Here is a 16102-nt window from a genome sequence, read left to right as displayed (position 1 = left end):
GGTCCCATAATAGCCGAGGAATGAAAAGCATCCCCACTCTCCAAGCCAACCCCTTCTACCACCACCACCTATGATCTTTGGAACACGTGGCATTTTTTAAAATCAAATGGATCCTTCAGACCTAACCAGCTCCCTCTGTCTGGACACATGGACACTCTGGCTGCCCCTGAACATTCCAGAACCCACTTGTTCAGCAAGACCAACTCCCAGTCTCCTGGCTCAGGGTCACCTGCCTGCAGAGAAACACCCAAGTCAAGGCACAGATCCCAGAGTCTGGGTCGGGGAAAAGGTCCTTACCACCCCCAGGGAGCTTTCTTGGAAGAGGGTACAGGAGGGAGGAGGACCTGGGTATGTGTCCATCCAGGAGTCCCTGGGTGGCAGGCCGCAGGGTGCATCACGTGTTTCTGTTTAGCTCACTAAGCTGAGAGGCCGCCTGGCAACAGGTACCCCTGGCTGACGCTCTAGCCGCCCGCCCCCGCAGGTGCCACCCCCCAGCTCCCAGAGAGCCGGGCGGGCAGAAGGCCAGGCCATCTGAATGACCAGCACCCCCTCCCCCATGCAAACCACGGCTCTCTCGGGCACCCACAGGGCTTGCCAGACAGGAAATGATTAATGAGTGTTTACTGAGCCCTTCCGGGCAGCAGAGGGTTGCTCCCAGCCTCGGATACGCCCGGCAGGTTCTGGCACCCATTCACTCATTCGTGAAACAGTTGTTAAGTGTCTGCCTAGTACTGAGTACCAAGCACCGGCCCCGGCTTCTAACTGAACCCTGGCCTTGCCCTCAGGCCCCTCTGTGCTGCTGGACGGCTTTGGCCTGCTGTCCAGCTACACAGCCACGAGATTCACGTTCCTCCTACTTCTAGGCACCTAGTCCGTGTGTTTGAAAGAAATTAAAATGGCCTGTAGGTGACCGTGGGACCAATTGTTGTTTAACATCACCTGTCATCCACCTTCTGGCCCCTCGGGCTTGACATCTTGAATGCAACCATGAACTACATTCTCAGCAGCCCTGTGTGCCAGGGACAGGAAGGTAGCTGAGACCCGTGAGTCCTCTGCTCCCAAAGCCCCACCAATGCGACTCTCCAACCCCACCTCCCCCATCTGCCCATGTCGTTCTTGCCGCCTGGAAGGTCCTCCCTGACGGCTGCATCTGCTGTTACAACAGCACAGCGGTGGCTCCTCCTTTCCTGCACTAGATCACGAGGTCCTTGACTGCAGGGACATCAACCTCCATTCTCGTTCTCCCGGGACTCAGCATAGGCCTTGGCACAGAGCAGCTTCAGGGGACCACGCTCAGTAAAGACGAGTGGAAATCAACACTGTGCTTGGTAGACTTTCCAACAAAGCCTCATAGATGCCAACCTTGAAAACACCACCTTGAGGCTGCAATTCAATTAGCACCACTTAGAGCGAGGACGCGAATCCAAACAAGCTGATTTGCAAGGCTGTTACTAGCAAAGCATTCACAAAAAGAGGTAAGAGGGGAAACTGGGGCGATGGCCGGCAGTGGCCAGCACGGCACTCACCCCAATAATTCCCACTTCAACGCTCCCCACCCCACGTCCCCAAGCTGCTGCAGACCTGGACTCATGTGACCCCCCAAGAAGCCACCTAAACACAAGCGAGGAAAACTGCCACAGCTCTCAGTCACTTCCACAGAGTGAACCTAAGTCTTCCTAACTGTACTTTTCAGTGCTCTCCCCTGAAGCAGATATATGTTTTAAAACTGAAAATCGGTTGATTACTACCTTCCCATGTAGAGGAAAGAAGTGTGGGCATTTGCAGTCTCTCAGTTTCAAGTTCAAATCCCAGCTTTGCCACTCCCTCCCCTTGGGATCTTGGCAAGTCACTAGACCTCTCTGAGTCTCAGTTTCCACCTCCGTAAAATAAGACACCCCACCACGGCCTCGGGATTGTTGTGAGGGTTAAATGAAATAAAGTGAGAGAAGGTGCCTAGCAAAGTGTCTGGCCCCAGTCTGGGCTTAATAGATGCTCATCACTTCCCCTTCCCTGGTAATTCTTCAGAACTGAGCCCAAACAAAGGCAATAAGCACAGTGGACAGAGCCCCACTCTGGAGCCCACTGCCCAGGTTCTAATCCTGACTCCACCCTCCCAGCTGTGTGACCTCAGAAGAGGTACCTGACCTCTCTGTGCCTCATCTGCAAAAGGAGGGTAACAATACCCCGACCCATGGAGGGCTCTCGTGAGAATGAAAGTACTGAGAACACGGCTTGACACATACAAAGCATTCAATATGCATATTAGCTACTCTTACTAACTCCAAGTTAGACTTATTGCTCCTCACAGGTTACAAAAGATTTTCGCTTACATTATCTCCCTAGATCCTCCCAACTCCTCCTGGGGGCAGGCGGGGTGGGGATGAGTTACTGGGAGAACTATGCCCAGCCTGTAACAGTGAGGCTGTCATCTGGCCCTAATGGTGTTTTGTTTGGTTAATTTGAGTCAATATTTTTTAAAAGCAGGTGTTTCAACATTTAAAACTATTTTCAGCTTTTCTTGGGGAAAAAAAAAAAAAAAGGAATCAGAGCAACTGACAACTCTGGCTTTCCTAGGGTTAGAATCCCAGCTCCAACACTGACCAGTTGTGTGGTCTTTGGGCAAGTTACTTGACCCATCCGTGTCTCAGATTCCTCAGTTCTCAAATGAGGATTAAAAATTGGAGATACCTCGGACTTCCCTGGCGGTCCAGTGGTTAAGACTCCGTGCTTCCACTGGAGGGGGTGTGGGTTCGATCCCTGGTCAAGGAACTAAGATCCTGCATGCCTCATGGAGCGGCCAAAAAAAAAAAAATTGAGATACCTCAGCAGATCGTGGTAAGGATTAAGTGAGGTGGTATTTATTTATTTATTTTAATGTTTTATTTTATATCAGAGCATAGTTGATTAACAATGTTGTGTTAGTTTCAGGTGTACAGCAAAGTGATTCAGTTATACATACACATGTATCTATTCTTTTTCAAATTCTTCTCCCATTTAGGTTGTTGCGTGATATTTAGCAGAGTTCCCTGTGCTATACAGCAGGTCCTTGTTGGTTATCCATTTTAAATATAGGAGGTGCTATTTGTAAAGCACAAAATACAGCACCTGAATGGATAGCGGTGATAAGTGCACAACACTGTGCGTGTACACAATGCCACTGAACTATACACTTAATAATGGCTAAAATGTACAAAATAAAAAGTTTAAAAAAAGTTTTTAATTTTTAAAACTGGCTAAAATGCTAAATTTTGTTATATATATTTTATTACAATTTAAAAAAACAACAAACACACTGTCTGACACATTTTGATGTGTTATTTAAAAGTGGGGAGGCACTCGCCTTCAAACAGGGCATCTTCTCTGAGTTGACCAAAGTCTCCACTACTCCCTACTGCCTCATTAACACCACTCACATTCTGAGCTGCACCCCTGCCATAAGAACTAGATGAGAATACTGGGTGTAAAGGCACTTGGAACACTCTGGTAAGCATTGCTTTCTTTCCTTAAGTCACTCCACTCAAGATAGATGATCTAGTAAGTGGTAAGACCAGGCACAGGACCCAGGCTACCTTCACCTCCAAGTCCAGCTCTTGTCTCACCATCAGCACGTTGCTGGCAGCCTCAGTACATACATGACCACCACACAGGCTTGGTCTTGATGGGTCTCTCTTATGAAGAAGCACACACAGCCCCAAGCTACAAAAGGTAGCAAAACTGATCAAGCCCGATAGATTAAATGTCTTACAAAGTGTGCTGATGCCCATGTGACACTGAACGCTAAAAGGCAGGCTGTGTCTATGTCAATCTCTGGTGTGCCCAGGAGGTCTGGTCCCTGAACAGGCGGTAGTGGCCGCCACTGCCCTCTGCCCTGCCTGCCTCCTAGAATGAGGCTTCTGCCTTGATCACCAAGCCCCACTTCTTACTTAAAGGCCCAATTCAAGTCCCACCTCTTCAATTCATTTGACAAACACTGACTGAGCACCTCCTGGATACCTGGCCCTGTGACATGGTGCCCTGGGGGAACCCAGTCTACTGAGGGAGACAAAGACACAAGGATGTCTTTCAGGATGTGTGCAGACCTGGTGGAAAGGGCATGGCACATTGGAGGAAACTGCAAGAAATGTGAGCCCACACAGTGTGTAGGTCCAGGATCCAGAAGGCACTGGGAGCTCTGATGGGCTTGAAGCAGCAGATAATTCAGTCTGGTCTGATCTCTCAACCACAGTGCAATGACTCAAGGTCCAAGGCCAGGCAAGCCCTATCTCTGAAGGCCCAGATAGCTCACTGAATTCTTACAACAACCCACAGGCCAAGGTACTTCTTCCAAAGTACAGATGGGAAGCTGAGATTGGAAGGTCCAGTGACTTGCCCAAGGGCACAGAGCAATTATGGGCCTTGGCCTAGGGCTGCCTAACCTGCTTTTTTTTAAACACCACACTATAGTGCACTCCTGTATCCTTGCAAAACATGTTTTTGAGTTGGAAGTCTGGTTGAATGTTTTACCCAATTGGGTTTCCACTTTACCTTATTTTGTAGCCCACATCTTTAAATGTCTTGCGTTACGAACAGCTTCCTGTGTCATTAAGCATTCTTTCAAAGCATTTGTGATGACTGCGTAGTAGTCCATGGTTTCCGCAATTCCCCCACCACTTGACATTTCGGTTGTTTCCAACCCATGGCTTCTTGTTTTTAACAGACCAGCCCACACAAAGTTCATCTCACTGTGTTCTCACAGGGGGAAACTCTGCACCCCAGATACCACCCATTGTGTGACTTATCTCGGATGAGGATGAGTAAGACAATGACTTTCAACGTTATATCAGCAAGTTTTATTCTAAAAGGAACACCACTCTTTTTCCTCCCAAACTCAGCCTCCCAGTTTGGGTTACTGGGCTGGTTACTCTATTAGATATAAATGCAATAAATGGGGGTAGCAGGCGAGCAGCATCTGCCAGCCAACACCTTCAGGATCCAAGCATGCTCAACCTCCCCTCAGGTGGCCAAAAACTGCAGAGATGCCAGACCCCAGCAGACACCTTCAACGCTTCCCTGAAAAGAATGGATTTCCCCTCAGCAGATTACCAAGCACACAACAGAATTCAACCCCAGAAAACCAATTCTACATCCACTAGAGAAACAGGTCAAAGACAGGTATGTTCCCTGAATGCCCTGTATGCTCACTATTGGGAACTTCACTATCTGGAAGTACAGGGTGGTGGAGCCAGGAAGCTGGGCTCACACCATGACTAGCTGTGTGGTCTTGGGCAAGTGGCTTCCCTTCTCTGGACCTCAGTTTCAATATCCGCAAAGGGCAAGGTTTGGATTAGGTGATCCTTAAGGTCCCTTCCTGCTCCAAAGGGCCTGGGCCTGACCAACTATATAAATGAAGAGTGACTGGACTTCATGATGAGAACTGATAAGTACAGCCCCGGACCAACAGCAGTTGCCTGGAGGCAAGAGGGCAGAAACACACAGAGGAAGGATCACAGACCTAAGCCCCCTGTGTCCTCAAAGGTCAGGATAAAAGAGAACACATCAGATGACTCTCTGATAGGGGGTAGGGGCAGGATTCTGACTTAGTCTAAGAAAAAAATCACCTAACTTGCCTCCCCTAAGCCTAGCTTCTCATATTAAGACAAATGTGCTTATCACACTTAAAAAAACATTAAGTGACTGATTCATAACAACCCAGCAAAATACTGCAGTCAGAACAAGAGCAAGTCATTGCGATGCCAACACCAAAGGGGAGGTCTCTGTCTTTATTTTCTAACTGGCAATGACAGGCTTTTCACAAAACCCAGGCCAGCTGCAAGTCACTGATAAAGGGGACAGCCAGCTCTACCACTTGAACAGAGACAGGCCCAGATAGGAGAGGCCACCCGAGTGACCGCTAGGGCCCAGGAAAGCCTCGCTGGCTTTCAGGTGATGTCCAGGCAGAACGAGGGAGGGATGTGCTGGAGGTGGTGCCCATGCCGAGGGCGGGTCAGCACCAGACTCTTCCCGGAAACAAAGGCTCAAATTCAAATACTAGGAAAAATCAATAGTCTCAGGATTACAACCAGCTCATTAAGCTCTGGGTAGGAGCTTTTCCAGGGTTCAAAACTCCCCCAAATGGGCAGGGATGTATGTCCTCCCAGACCAGCGGGCGACCTCCTCCCGAACCTGCCTGCACCTGCCGTGTGTGTCCCTCCCTGCCTCCCAGACATGTTCTAGCAGGTTCTGGTCCCCCCACTTCGTTTCTCCTCTTCTCTTCCCTTCCTCCCCACCCTCCACACCACCCCCCCCCCCCGCCTTGTTCATTTCAGCCTTCAGGGAGGCAGGAGGCTGGGAGAAGAACACCAGGTTCCAGATGAGAAAGGTAATGTTCAAAGGAGACAAGATCAGGCCAAGGTCACAGAGATCGTGCCAAGAATCCAACTCACTCTCATAACCCCAACTTGTGTTCTTTCTACTGTCACAGCTACACACAGCCGGTCCTGCCGATGCTGCCCGTGAAACGTCTCCCCTCCCTGCACACCACGCTCGCACCAGTGTACACACACACACACCCCGCTCCATCCGGCTCACTGTCACTCTACAGGACTGCTCAGCCTCTGGGCCCCTCCCAGGGAGCCCACTGCTATCACCTGGTCTCCCAGGAACAGACGGCATGCCAGCCGCCTAAGAACTGGACAGAGCTGGGACCTACCGTTTTCTAGCTGCGCAGCTCACTTCATCTCATTGAACCTGAGTATCCTTATCTGTCAAAAGGGAGTAGTGAGGCTTCCCTGGTGGCGCAGTGGTTGAGAGTCTGCCTGCCAATGCAAGGGACACGGGTTCGAGGCCTGGTCTGGGAAGATCCCACATGCCGCGGAGCAGCTGGGCCCGTGAGCCACAACTACTGAGCCTGCGCGTCTGGAGCCTGTGCTCCGCAACAAGAGAGGCCGCGATAGTGAGAGGCCCGCGCACCGCGATGAAGAGTGGCCGCCGCTTGCCACAACTAGAGAAAGCGCTCGCACAGAAACAAAGACCCAACACAGCCATAAATAAATAAATTAAAAAAAAAAAAAAAAGGGGGGGGGGAGTAGTAACAGACCCTGCCTCATAGGGTCATTTAAAAGAAAAGGAGCACATAAAGCTTGCCCTGGACTGGCCTGGTAAAGGCAGAGACACACACAGGTCACCTCACAGCCCACCCTGCTCAAAGGCTCCAAACACCACTCCCCAGTTCAAAATCCTCCCACTATGAAAACATTTGTCCACATAAAAACCTGTACAGAACTGTTCACAGAAGCATTATTCATAATAGTTAAAAAAGAGGAATTAACCCAAATGTCCATCAACTTGTGAAAGAAGAAATAACACATGGGATGGCCCTATGGTGAATATTATTTGGCCATGAAAAGGCATGAAGTACTGATATACTCCAATAAGGATGGACCTTGAGGGAATTCCCTGGCGGTCCAGTGGTTAGGACTCTGCACTTCTAACGCAAGGGGCATGGGTTCAATCCCTGGTCAGGGAAACTAAGATCCCACAAGCCGTGCAGTGTGGCCAAAAAAAAAAAGATGGACCTTGAAAACATTATGCTGGGTGAAATAAGCCAGATACAAGAAGACAAATATTATATGATTCCTCTTATATGAAACACATAGAATAGGCAAATTCTTACAAACAGAAAGCAAACTGATGGTTGCCAGGAGCTGGGGGAAGGAAGAAATCAGGAGTGATTGCTAATGGGTGTGGGTTTCTTTGGGGGGTAATGAAAATATTCTGGAACTCGATAACAGTGATGATTGCCTCTGAATATACTAAAAACAACTGAGTTGCACACTTTAAAAGAATGAATCTTGTGGTATGTGAATTACATCTCAATACAGCTGTGATTTTTTAAATTACCATTAAAAAATATAACAACATAATACAACGGTTAATATATAAAATGTGAAAAGAAAATCCTCCTGTAGTGCCTCATGCTCTACAAGACAGAGTCTAAATCACTCAGGCACCCGAGACCTGCAAGCCTGGCCCCAGCCTACCTTGCCACAAACATGGTGAACTTACCAAGCGTGACCCACCACTCATTCCCCAGAATAAGTCCTCCCCACTGCAGGCCTGGGCTCCCAACATTCACCCCCAAACAGCAACCAAGGTTACTCGTTTGGCCTTACTTCTGTCTCAGCTCCTGGCTGGTATTCTGAGGGCTGCCCCATCTGTGACTTGAAACTGACCCAGCAGCCCACCTTATCTCTCCCGCTAAACCAGAACCTCCCAAAGGAAAGAGATCTGGACCGGCCTGCTTCCCTCCTCTCTGTCCCCACCCCTCAGGCCACTGTTGTGTCAAAACCAAAAGTAGATCCCCATGGCTTCCTGTGTGCTAAATCCTTGATAACAGGGTTCTTAATCCTGACATCAGCGTTCCTCAGCACCGTCAGACTGATTTACAGGTGGGGAAGCAAAGGCAGGGTAGGGTAGGGAGGAGGAAGGGAGGAAGCAAAGGGCAAAGCTAGGGTTTGAACTCAACTTTCTCCGCCCTCTATGCTAGCAAATACTGCCACTTTCGACATAGAATCAAGAAGGCCCAGATATCTAATAAGCACTCAACAATATTTCATTCTGCAAATGTCCATCTGACCGTCACATAATTCAAGTTTAAGGTTAGATACTGCAGAGCAGGCACCCCTAAAATTAGCTCTCAAAGTGAAATGAATACACCTGATTATCTTTGCAATCAGCTAATACCCAACTAGGCCCGTCTGGTTTCTGGCTGCACTTAGAATTTTTCTAGGTACCACAAGGCAAGTGCAGACTGCAGCACAAAACACAGACAGTGACTTGACATTTTCCCGGAGCATTTTTTTAAATATATAATTAATCAATTAATTTTTTAAAAAGATCACACAGAACAGGTTCTACACGAGTCACACACGGTCAAAAAGTGGCGGAGGGCTTCCCTGGTGGCGCAGTGGTTGAGAATCTGCCTGCCAATGCAGGGGGACAAGGGTTCGAGCCCTGGTCTGGGAAGATCCCACATGCCGCGGAGCGACTGGGCCCGTGAGCCACAACTACTGAGCCTGCGCGTCTGGAGCCTGTGCTCCGCAACAAGAGAGGCCGCGATAGTGAGAGGCCCGCACACCGCGATGAAGAGTGGCCCCCGCTTGCCGCAACTAGAGAAAGCCCTTGCACAGAAATGAAGACCCAACACAGTCAAAAATAAATAAATAAATCTATTAAAAAAAAAAAAAAGTGGCGGAGGCAGCCACCACACAGCCCAGTTGGCATGTCTGCAAATGCAAATATTAAATTTAAAATCTGTCTTTAAAAAATGATAACACCCAGCGCCAGCGTGGGCATAATGAAACAGGCAGTCTCATGCATTCTAATGGCAATGTAAACAATGCACCCCTTTTGGAAAGTCATTTGGCAAGTGGTGTCAAAGAGTATAAAGATGCCTGGAAATTAATCTGGAAGAAATCATTTCTGTTTCACAGAAAAAGTGATAGCGTGAAGATATTCATCCTTGAATTACTTATAACAGTGAAAAACTGGCTGCTGCCTAAATCTCTAAATAGGAAAAAAGTTAAGTGAATTACACTACACCCAATCCACGCAGTATCCTGCAGCTATAAAAAAATTATGGTTCTATCATCCATTTATCACCATGGAAAAAATGTGCTCTTCATTTAGCCTTCTGGCATTAAAGGATCTGAAATTGTCCTTGTCTGTGATCACAATTATTTTAAGTAAGAAACAACCTGGAATAAATCGTAGTTGTAACTACTTTAAAATTACAATAGTTCTGAGATGAGGAGAGATACATGACTTTTTTTTTTATCCTTTTTCTAGTTTCTTTTCTTTTTTTTTTTTTTCAATATTTATTTATTTATTTATTTTGGCTGTGCCAGGTCTTAGTTGCAGCATGTTTAGTTGTAGCATGCAGACTCTTAGTTGGGGCATGCATGTGGACCCAGGGATCAAACCCGGACCCCCCTGCACTGGGAGCGCCAAGTCCTACCCACTGCACCACCAGGGAAGTCCCCTCCTCCCTCCAGTTTCTAAATTTCTTTTAATATTGTTACATTACTCTTATATAAATCGGAAAAAATAAATTTAAAAAAAAAGACCAAACTCATTTTGAGGCTTCTCAGTCTCACATCAACCCTGAGGCCTCCCCACCCCACAATACAGCAGCCACTTGAAATGCAGCCATGGCTGTTCACTCTTCCATTTATCTAAACAGGGCAGGGCTTCCCTGGTGGCACAGTGGTTAAGAATCCGCCTGCCAGTGAAGGGGACACGGGTTCAAGCCCTGGTCTGGGAAGATCGCACATGCCGCGGAGCAACTAAGCCCGTGCACCACAACTACTGAGGCTGTGCTCTAGAGCCCACGAGCCACAACTACTGAGCCCGTGTGCCGCAACTACTGAAGCCCGCGTGCCTAGAGCCCGTGCTCCGCAACAAGAGAAGCCACCGCAATGAGAAGCCCGTGCACCGCAATGAAGAGTAGCCCCCGCTCACCGCAACTAGAGAAAGCCCATGTGCAACAAAGACCTAAAAAATAAAAATTAATTAATTAATTAATTTTTTTAAAAAGAGAGAAGAGTCTCAGCATGAAAGTAAAAGAACCTAGCACATGGCTGGCACTCTATAAAGAAAGAAACCCTAGTTTCCTTCTCCTTGTGTCACTAACCCTATATAACCCTGGACAATCATACCCTTTCTGGGCCTCTGATTCCAAAAAAAGGTTTGGTCTCAGTGGTTCTCAACCCTGGCTACACATTAATACCGCATGAAGAGTCTGGAAAAATAAAAATAAAACAATGATGCCGGGGATGGTGTGTGCCCACCCACACAGGTATTCAAATCCCACTGGTCAGGAGTGGGAGCCTCCAGTCAGTATTTTCCCTCTCTCTTTTTTTTTCCCCCAATGAGTATCTTCTAAAAGCTCCCCAGGTGCAGCCACGGTGGAGAAGAGCCCACCAAAAGTGTCTTCTAAGGCCTTCTCCCCCTCTATGGTGTAAGTACTGCCCAGGAGAGGTGCCTAAGGACAGAACGAGACATCTTTTGAGATAGCAAGTTCCTCCTAGCTAAAGAGAGTCAAGCAAAAATCACTTTCTCAGAGATGAACCCAAAAATTGGATACCCTTGAAAGATCCCTTCCAAAAGAGATTTTTGTGGTTTTTTGACTTGCTGGGTGACCCTTCAGTGAGCAAATCTTAGGCCTCAGTGTCCCAGCTGAAAGCAAAGACAGCAAATGAAACAGCCTGTGTGCCACCCCTTGCCTTTTTTGTGGCCATGGCAGACATCACTAACTGATCCCAGCACTCTCTCCTGCTGAGCTAGGCCACTCCAAGTGGTCTAAGAATCCCTTCCATGCAGGGCTGGAGCAGCCACTATCAATCACTTGAAAATGGACACAAACTGCAACCCATTTGTCTTCCCTAGCCTAATGTCCCTAAGGTCCTTTCTCACTCTGACATTCTTTGAGGTGATAATCCTTTTTATCTTCCTATAAGCAATGATTAACTACCAAGTTGCCCGGCAATGAGCTCAGCTGGTTTGACCGGGAGATCACATGCTCTATCCCTGAGGGCAGGTTTCGCTTTATTTTGCTTTATTCTCTCAATCTCAGTCTCTTTGTCCTCCCCAGGTGACATCTCTCCCCCCCTCCAAGTAGCTGCACCCCCAAACATTTACTGACCGGAGCCTGAGACAGACTCTATGATTAGATCAGGGCAAACCAGTCCCACTCCTGGAAAAGCTCATAGAAGCCGGTGCCCTATTGCTATTACTGATAGTTGAGACGATAATGACGCCAGCTGGCATTTATGGAGCACTTCCTGTATGCCAGTCACCATGCCTGGCTGGGGCATGCTGGGGGCTCCCCATGCATTTTCTCATGGAATCTCAATCACAATCCTCTGAGGTATTTATTGTCCCCATTTGGCGCAAGAGAAAATTCAGGCCTTGAAAGCTACTAAATCGTTGTTGATCATAAAGCAGCAGAAAGGAGATTACGGACCAGTCCCTTCACCTCCCTGTGCCTCAGTGCTAAAATGGCCATAATTAAAAGGATGAAGAGGGAGCCCAGCACAGTGGATAACAGTACAGTGGACAGCTTGGAAGAACTTGCTGGAATCTGGGTAAAAGACTAGAGCCCCTAAAAAGAGTATGTCCCAACCAGGTGTGACCAACACTGAGAGAGGAGCCCTTTTTTGGCTTCACAAAGTGATGTGTTCCCGAACAGCTGTGTGAATACCCAGCTTTCAGAAAGCCAACCCTCCTCGCCCCGGGCATGGCACCACCGTTTCAGTAGGTTTCCTGGGTTCTTCCTCCTGCCTCATTCCTGCTGGGCTGCCTGTCACTGCCTCTGAAGGCATTATCTCTAGGCTTATGCCCTGGGGTCTCTAAACACTCTAAAGGCTGAAAATTGCTCCAGGGAGGTGGTGGGAGGGGGAACTGAGCAGTGAATCCCTTTGTAATGGGATTTCCCTTTGACCCAGGTCTATCTCTTGTGTGGAACTTGGCATATCTGGCCTCACTCCTAATAAACACTAAGCCTTTCCTTCAACTTCACATCCCCTGCAGTAGAGCTCAGCACCACACATATCACATTAACACTGGCTTCCTGTCCCACCGGGCAGGGTGGGAAAAGTGTCAGTTATTCCCATTTCGTGGAGGAGGAGGACACAGGGAGGGACACAGGGAGCCTGGCCCGGGAGTACAGTGCTTGCCCCATCACAGCATCCCTAAAGAGTACTCACCGAATAAGCAGAGGTGCAACGTGACTCCTCTTCTGAGACCTAGCAATGTGGCTATTTGTCACATCTACAAATGCGCTTGTTAGTTTAGATCTACTGTCTCACAAGAGGAAGTCAGTGACACAATCACCTGGGCATGGAAGGACAGCTGGGCCCCCCTACTAACTAAGACGATGTTACCCCCTCAGGGACATTTGGCAATATCTGGAGACATTTTTTATTGTCACAAGTTGGGGGAGGTGGGTACTGGGATCTATCGGGCAGAGGTCAGGGATGCTGTTAAACGTCCTACAGGGCACAGGATAGTCCCCCAAACAAGGAATTATCAGGCCCCAAATGAGGTTGAGAAACCCTGCTCTGAAGGAAAAGAAGCTGTCCCCAACCACACTGGGAGACAACCTCAAAGCCAAAATTCTGGATTCCAGGGGACAGCAAAGGCTAAGCGCTCTATGTGCCTCTTCCAAAGGAAATCAAAAGGCTGGTCACAAACTCTGTGGTCAGACAGAGGCTGAGGGTCTGAGTCTTACCCCCACCCAACAGGAGGTCCTTTTTCTTTTGCAATGTTTACTGATATTTAATATGTGCTAAATACATACCTTATCTTATGTACCTCCTATAACAGCCCTAGAGCTGAGTCATATAATCACCACTACTTTATAGATGAGCAAATAAGGCAGAGAGGTTAAACAACATGGTAAAACAAGGAATTCCCAAGCAGCCTTCTTCCTCTAGAGCCCTAGCTCTTAACCACTGCACATACTGTCTCTCAGTCCCAGGAACAAGCCCAGAATAAGACGATCAACCAAAGTGACTTCAAGCTATCTGATGTCTGCCCTCACAGGGACGTCCTCCCAGTAGCCAGATACAATGAGGCTGAATTGGACGTTATGACTGATTTGAGAGACGCCCATGTCTGAGCTATGAAAACAATTTCAGCGTCAGGTCTGAACTATAATAAGGATGCAGGATCAGAGATGGTTTTGGGTAGAGTGGTTTGCAGGAGGAGATGACCTTGAGGAATGGATTGAGGCATGAAGTCAGAAGATGGGTGCTTGATGAGGAGGCCAAGCTATATGCAGCAGGGCTAGGTATAGCAAACTAAGAAAGACAGGCTACCCAAGGTCTATCCCGAGGCCGTCGGTATGAGACACCCAAGAGTTTGGGGCTTTGAGACCTACCCCTGACCGATCTGAGACCTTTGGATTATGGCATCTCCCCCACCCAGGGGCCCCAAGCTGTACCCCCCCCCCTCCCCAGCCTCTGAGAGCTGTCACCATCAAAGACCCAGAGACTCTCTCTTCTGATTCCAGAAACCCGGTCCACCCATCCCAAGCTCTGACAGCCCTCCTGAACCACCAGAAGCCCCCTCCCCCTTTCAAGACTCACCCAGAGAACCTGTCCTTCAATCCAAAGGCCCTGGGACTGCTTCCACTACCCTGTGCTTTGAACCCAGACCTCTCAGCAGGAAACATCCCCCTAGACTACACTCCAGCTTGCAGCCCTCAGCTCCCTTCGAGGGCTCGGGGGCCCTCACATCCCATTCTGGTCTCAGAAGCAGAGCAACCCACCAGAAGGTTTTTGTGGACCTTGAGCCTTTTTTCTCATTTCGAAGCTCTTAACTCTCCATCCTGCATAGAGACCTGCATCCCGGGAGTCTGAGGGTTGGGCACCCTCCCCCAATCTGAGGATGTATTTCATACCACCCACCACCCCAGCTCTAGCTCAGGCCCCTCCCTTCCTTGGCCCAGGCTTGGAGTTCAGCTCTTCTCTCTCTCTCCCATCCCAGGGACGGGCACACCCCTTTATAGCCTTAGCGCGGAGCTGATCCTCTGCCTTTCCCACTTTCGGCTCTGATACCCTAATACTCAGTCCTTGTCCCCAGTCTCAAACTCTCAGCTCTTCACCCCGATCTGAGTTTCATCCCCCTGCCCAGGTCTTAGGCTCTCAATTCCTCCTACATCCGTCACTTGCACTCAGTACCCACACTTCCACTCACCGGGTCAGGGTCCAGCGAGGAATCCATCCCTGGGATATGCCCAGCCCCCTTTCCTCTTAGGATGAGCTCTCTAGCCCTGCAAAACAGGCGCAGATGCGAAGCACCCCCCAACCATACTAGCAGATCCCCACGGGAGATCCTGGAGGAGAGAGTCCTGGGGGTGCAAAGTAGATGGTCTGGCCTCACAACCAGGGTCACCTGACCCATTGTGCCACAGAGAGGGGAGCGGGAGGGGGCTCTGAAGGGCTGGGAGCTGCTGGCCACATGCTCCTTCCCACCCATGTGACTCTTCTCCCTTGGAGATTCCTCGCTGTCACCTCCCCACCGCTGCCCCCCGTATGCCTTCTGGAAGAGGAAGGGACAAGCCCTCCTATCCAGGGTCAGAGCCTCAGCGCCCTGCCTTCTGCATGATCCCAAAGCACAACTGGTGAGGGGGAGGGGGCCGCCTCCCCCTGACTCCCACCCCCTGGGTCAGGCAGAATGGCTGGCCTGTGCTGCCTCTGCACACAGGAAGTCACCCTCCTTCAACGCATTGCCTGGAGGCCTGCCTTCCCACCCCACCCTGGAAATCTGGATCTCCCTTGGGCAGTTTTCTATAAAGTCTGCAATAATCTCAAAAAAAAAGAAAGAAAGACAGGCTAGGCTGGAGAGTACTAGATCTAAAAGATGGGATTAGTGCTTGTTAAGTATTTCCTGCCCGAAGCAAGGATTTGATGGATTGGGATGGCCTCACCACATGGAGAAAAGACAAACAGGACCATTACTCTCCTCCAGTAAAGGCTGGCTTTGGCTGGTTGTATGTTCCCTCTCTCTCTCATGATCTCCTGCTCTAGCTTAATTAACATTATTGTCTTTTAGAGATCGTTATGATTCAAAGTGAATATAGGCCCACATCTTCAGACGTGCCAACATGTCATCTTAAATAAGAGCTCCTGTCCTGCATCCTTACAATTTCTCTTCACACGGCAGGATTTGGTGACCACTCTAGACAACAATACTCCTGGGCACTAAGGCAGAAGTTGTTTGAACACCTGCACAGCAAGTCTCCTTAACCTTGGGCACATGGCAACTGCAGCCCCAGAGTCAGGAGGCATTGTGTGAATATGGGTGAGCTGGGAGCGAACATTTAAGCCACAATCCAGATTGGGTGCCTTACACACCTTCCCTCATTTAACCCTAATAACATGTGGCCCAGCAATTATTATCCATTTTCCAGATGATGTAACAAGTTCCAAGGCATGGCTGTAGAGAAGAACACAGATCCGGGTCCATGCTTCTGCTGACACCAAAGCCCACGCCCTTTTCCATGCTTCTCTTCTTATGGGACACCCTAAAGGCATGTCATCCATGCCCAATTTCAAGCTCT

At 48.9% G+C, this 16102-nt stretch overlaps 1 protein-coding gene and 1 long non-coding RNA gene across 3 annotated transcripts in view; one reads left to right on the top strand and one right to left on the bottom strand.

The window, feature by feature from the left end:
• The window catches only part of PTPRJ (protein tyrosine phosphatase receptor type J), a 164679-nt gene that overhangs the window by 136601 nt on the left and 11976 nt on the right, over positions 1-16102 (bottom strand). The gene's annotated exons all lie outside the window — the stretch shown is intronic.
• Positions 530-15368, top strand: LOC309668492. Its single transcript, XR_014268254.1, has 5 exons — positions 530-2835; positions 4997-5151; positions 6306-6358; positions 6461-8917; positions 9239-15368. It is a non-coding gene; the product is annotated as an uncharacterized lncRNA (long non-coding RNA).

Source organism: Balaenoptera physalus, assembly GCF_965194825.1.
Source record: "Balaenoptera physalus genome assembly, chromosome: 10".
In the NCBI taxonomy this organism is placed as follows: Eukaryota; Metazoa; Chordata; class Mammalia; order Artiodactyla; family Balaenopteridae; genus Balaenoptera; species Balaenoptera physalus.
Note: the sequence above shows the minus strand (reverse complement) of the source record. Positions and strands in the feature narration are given on the sequence as shown.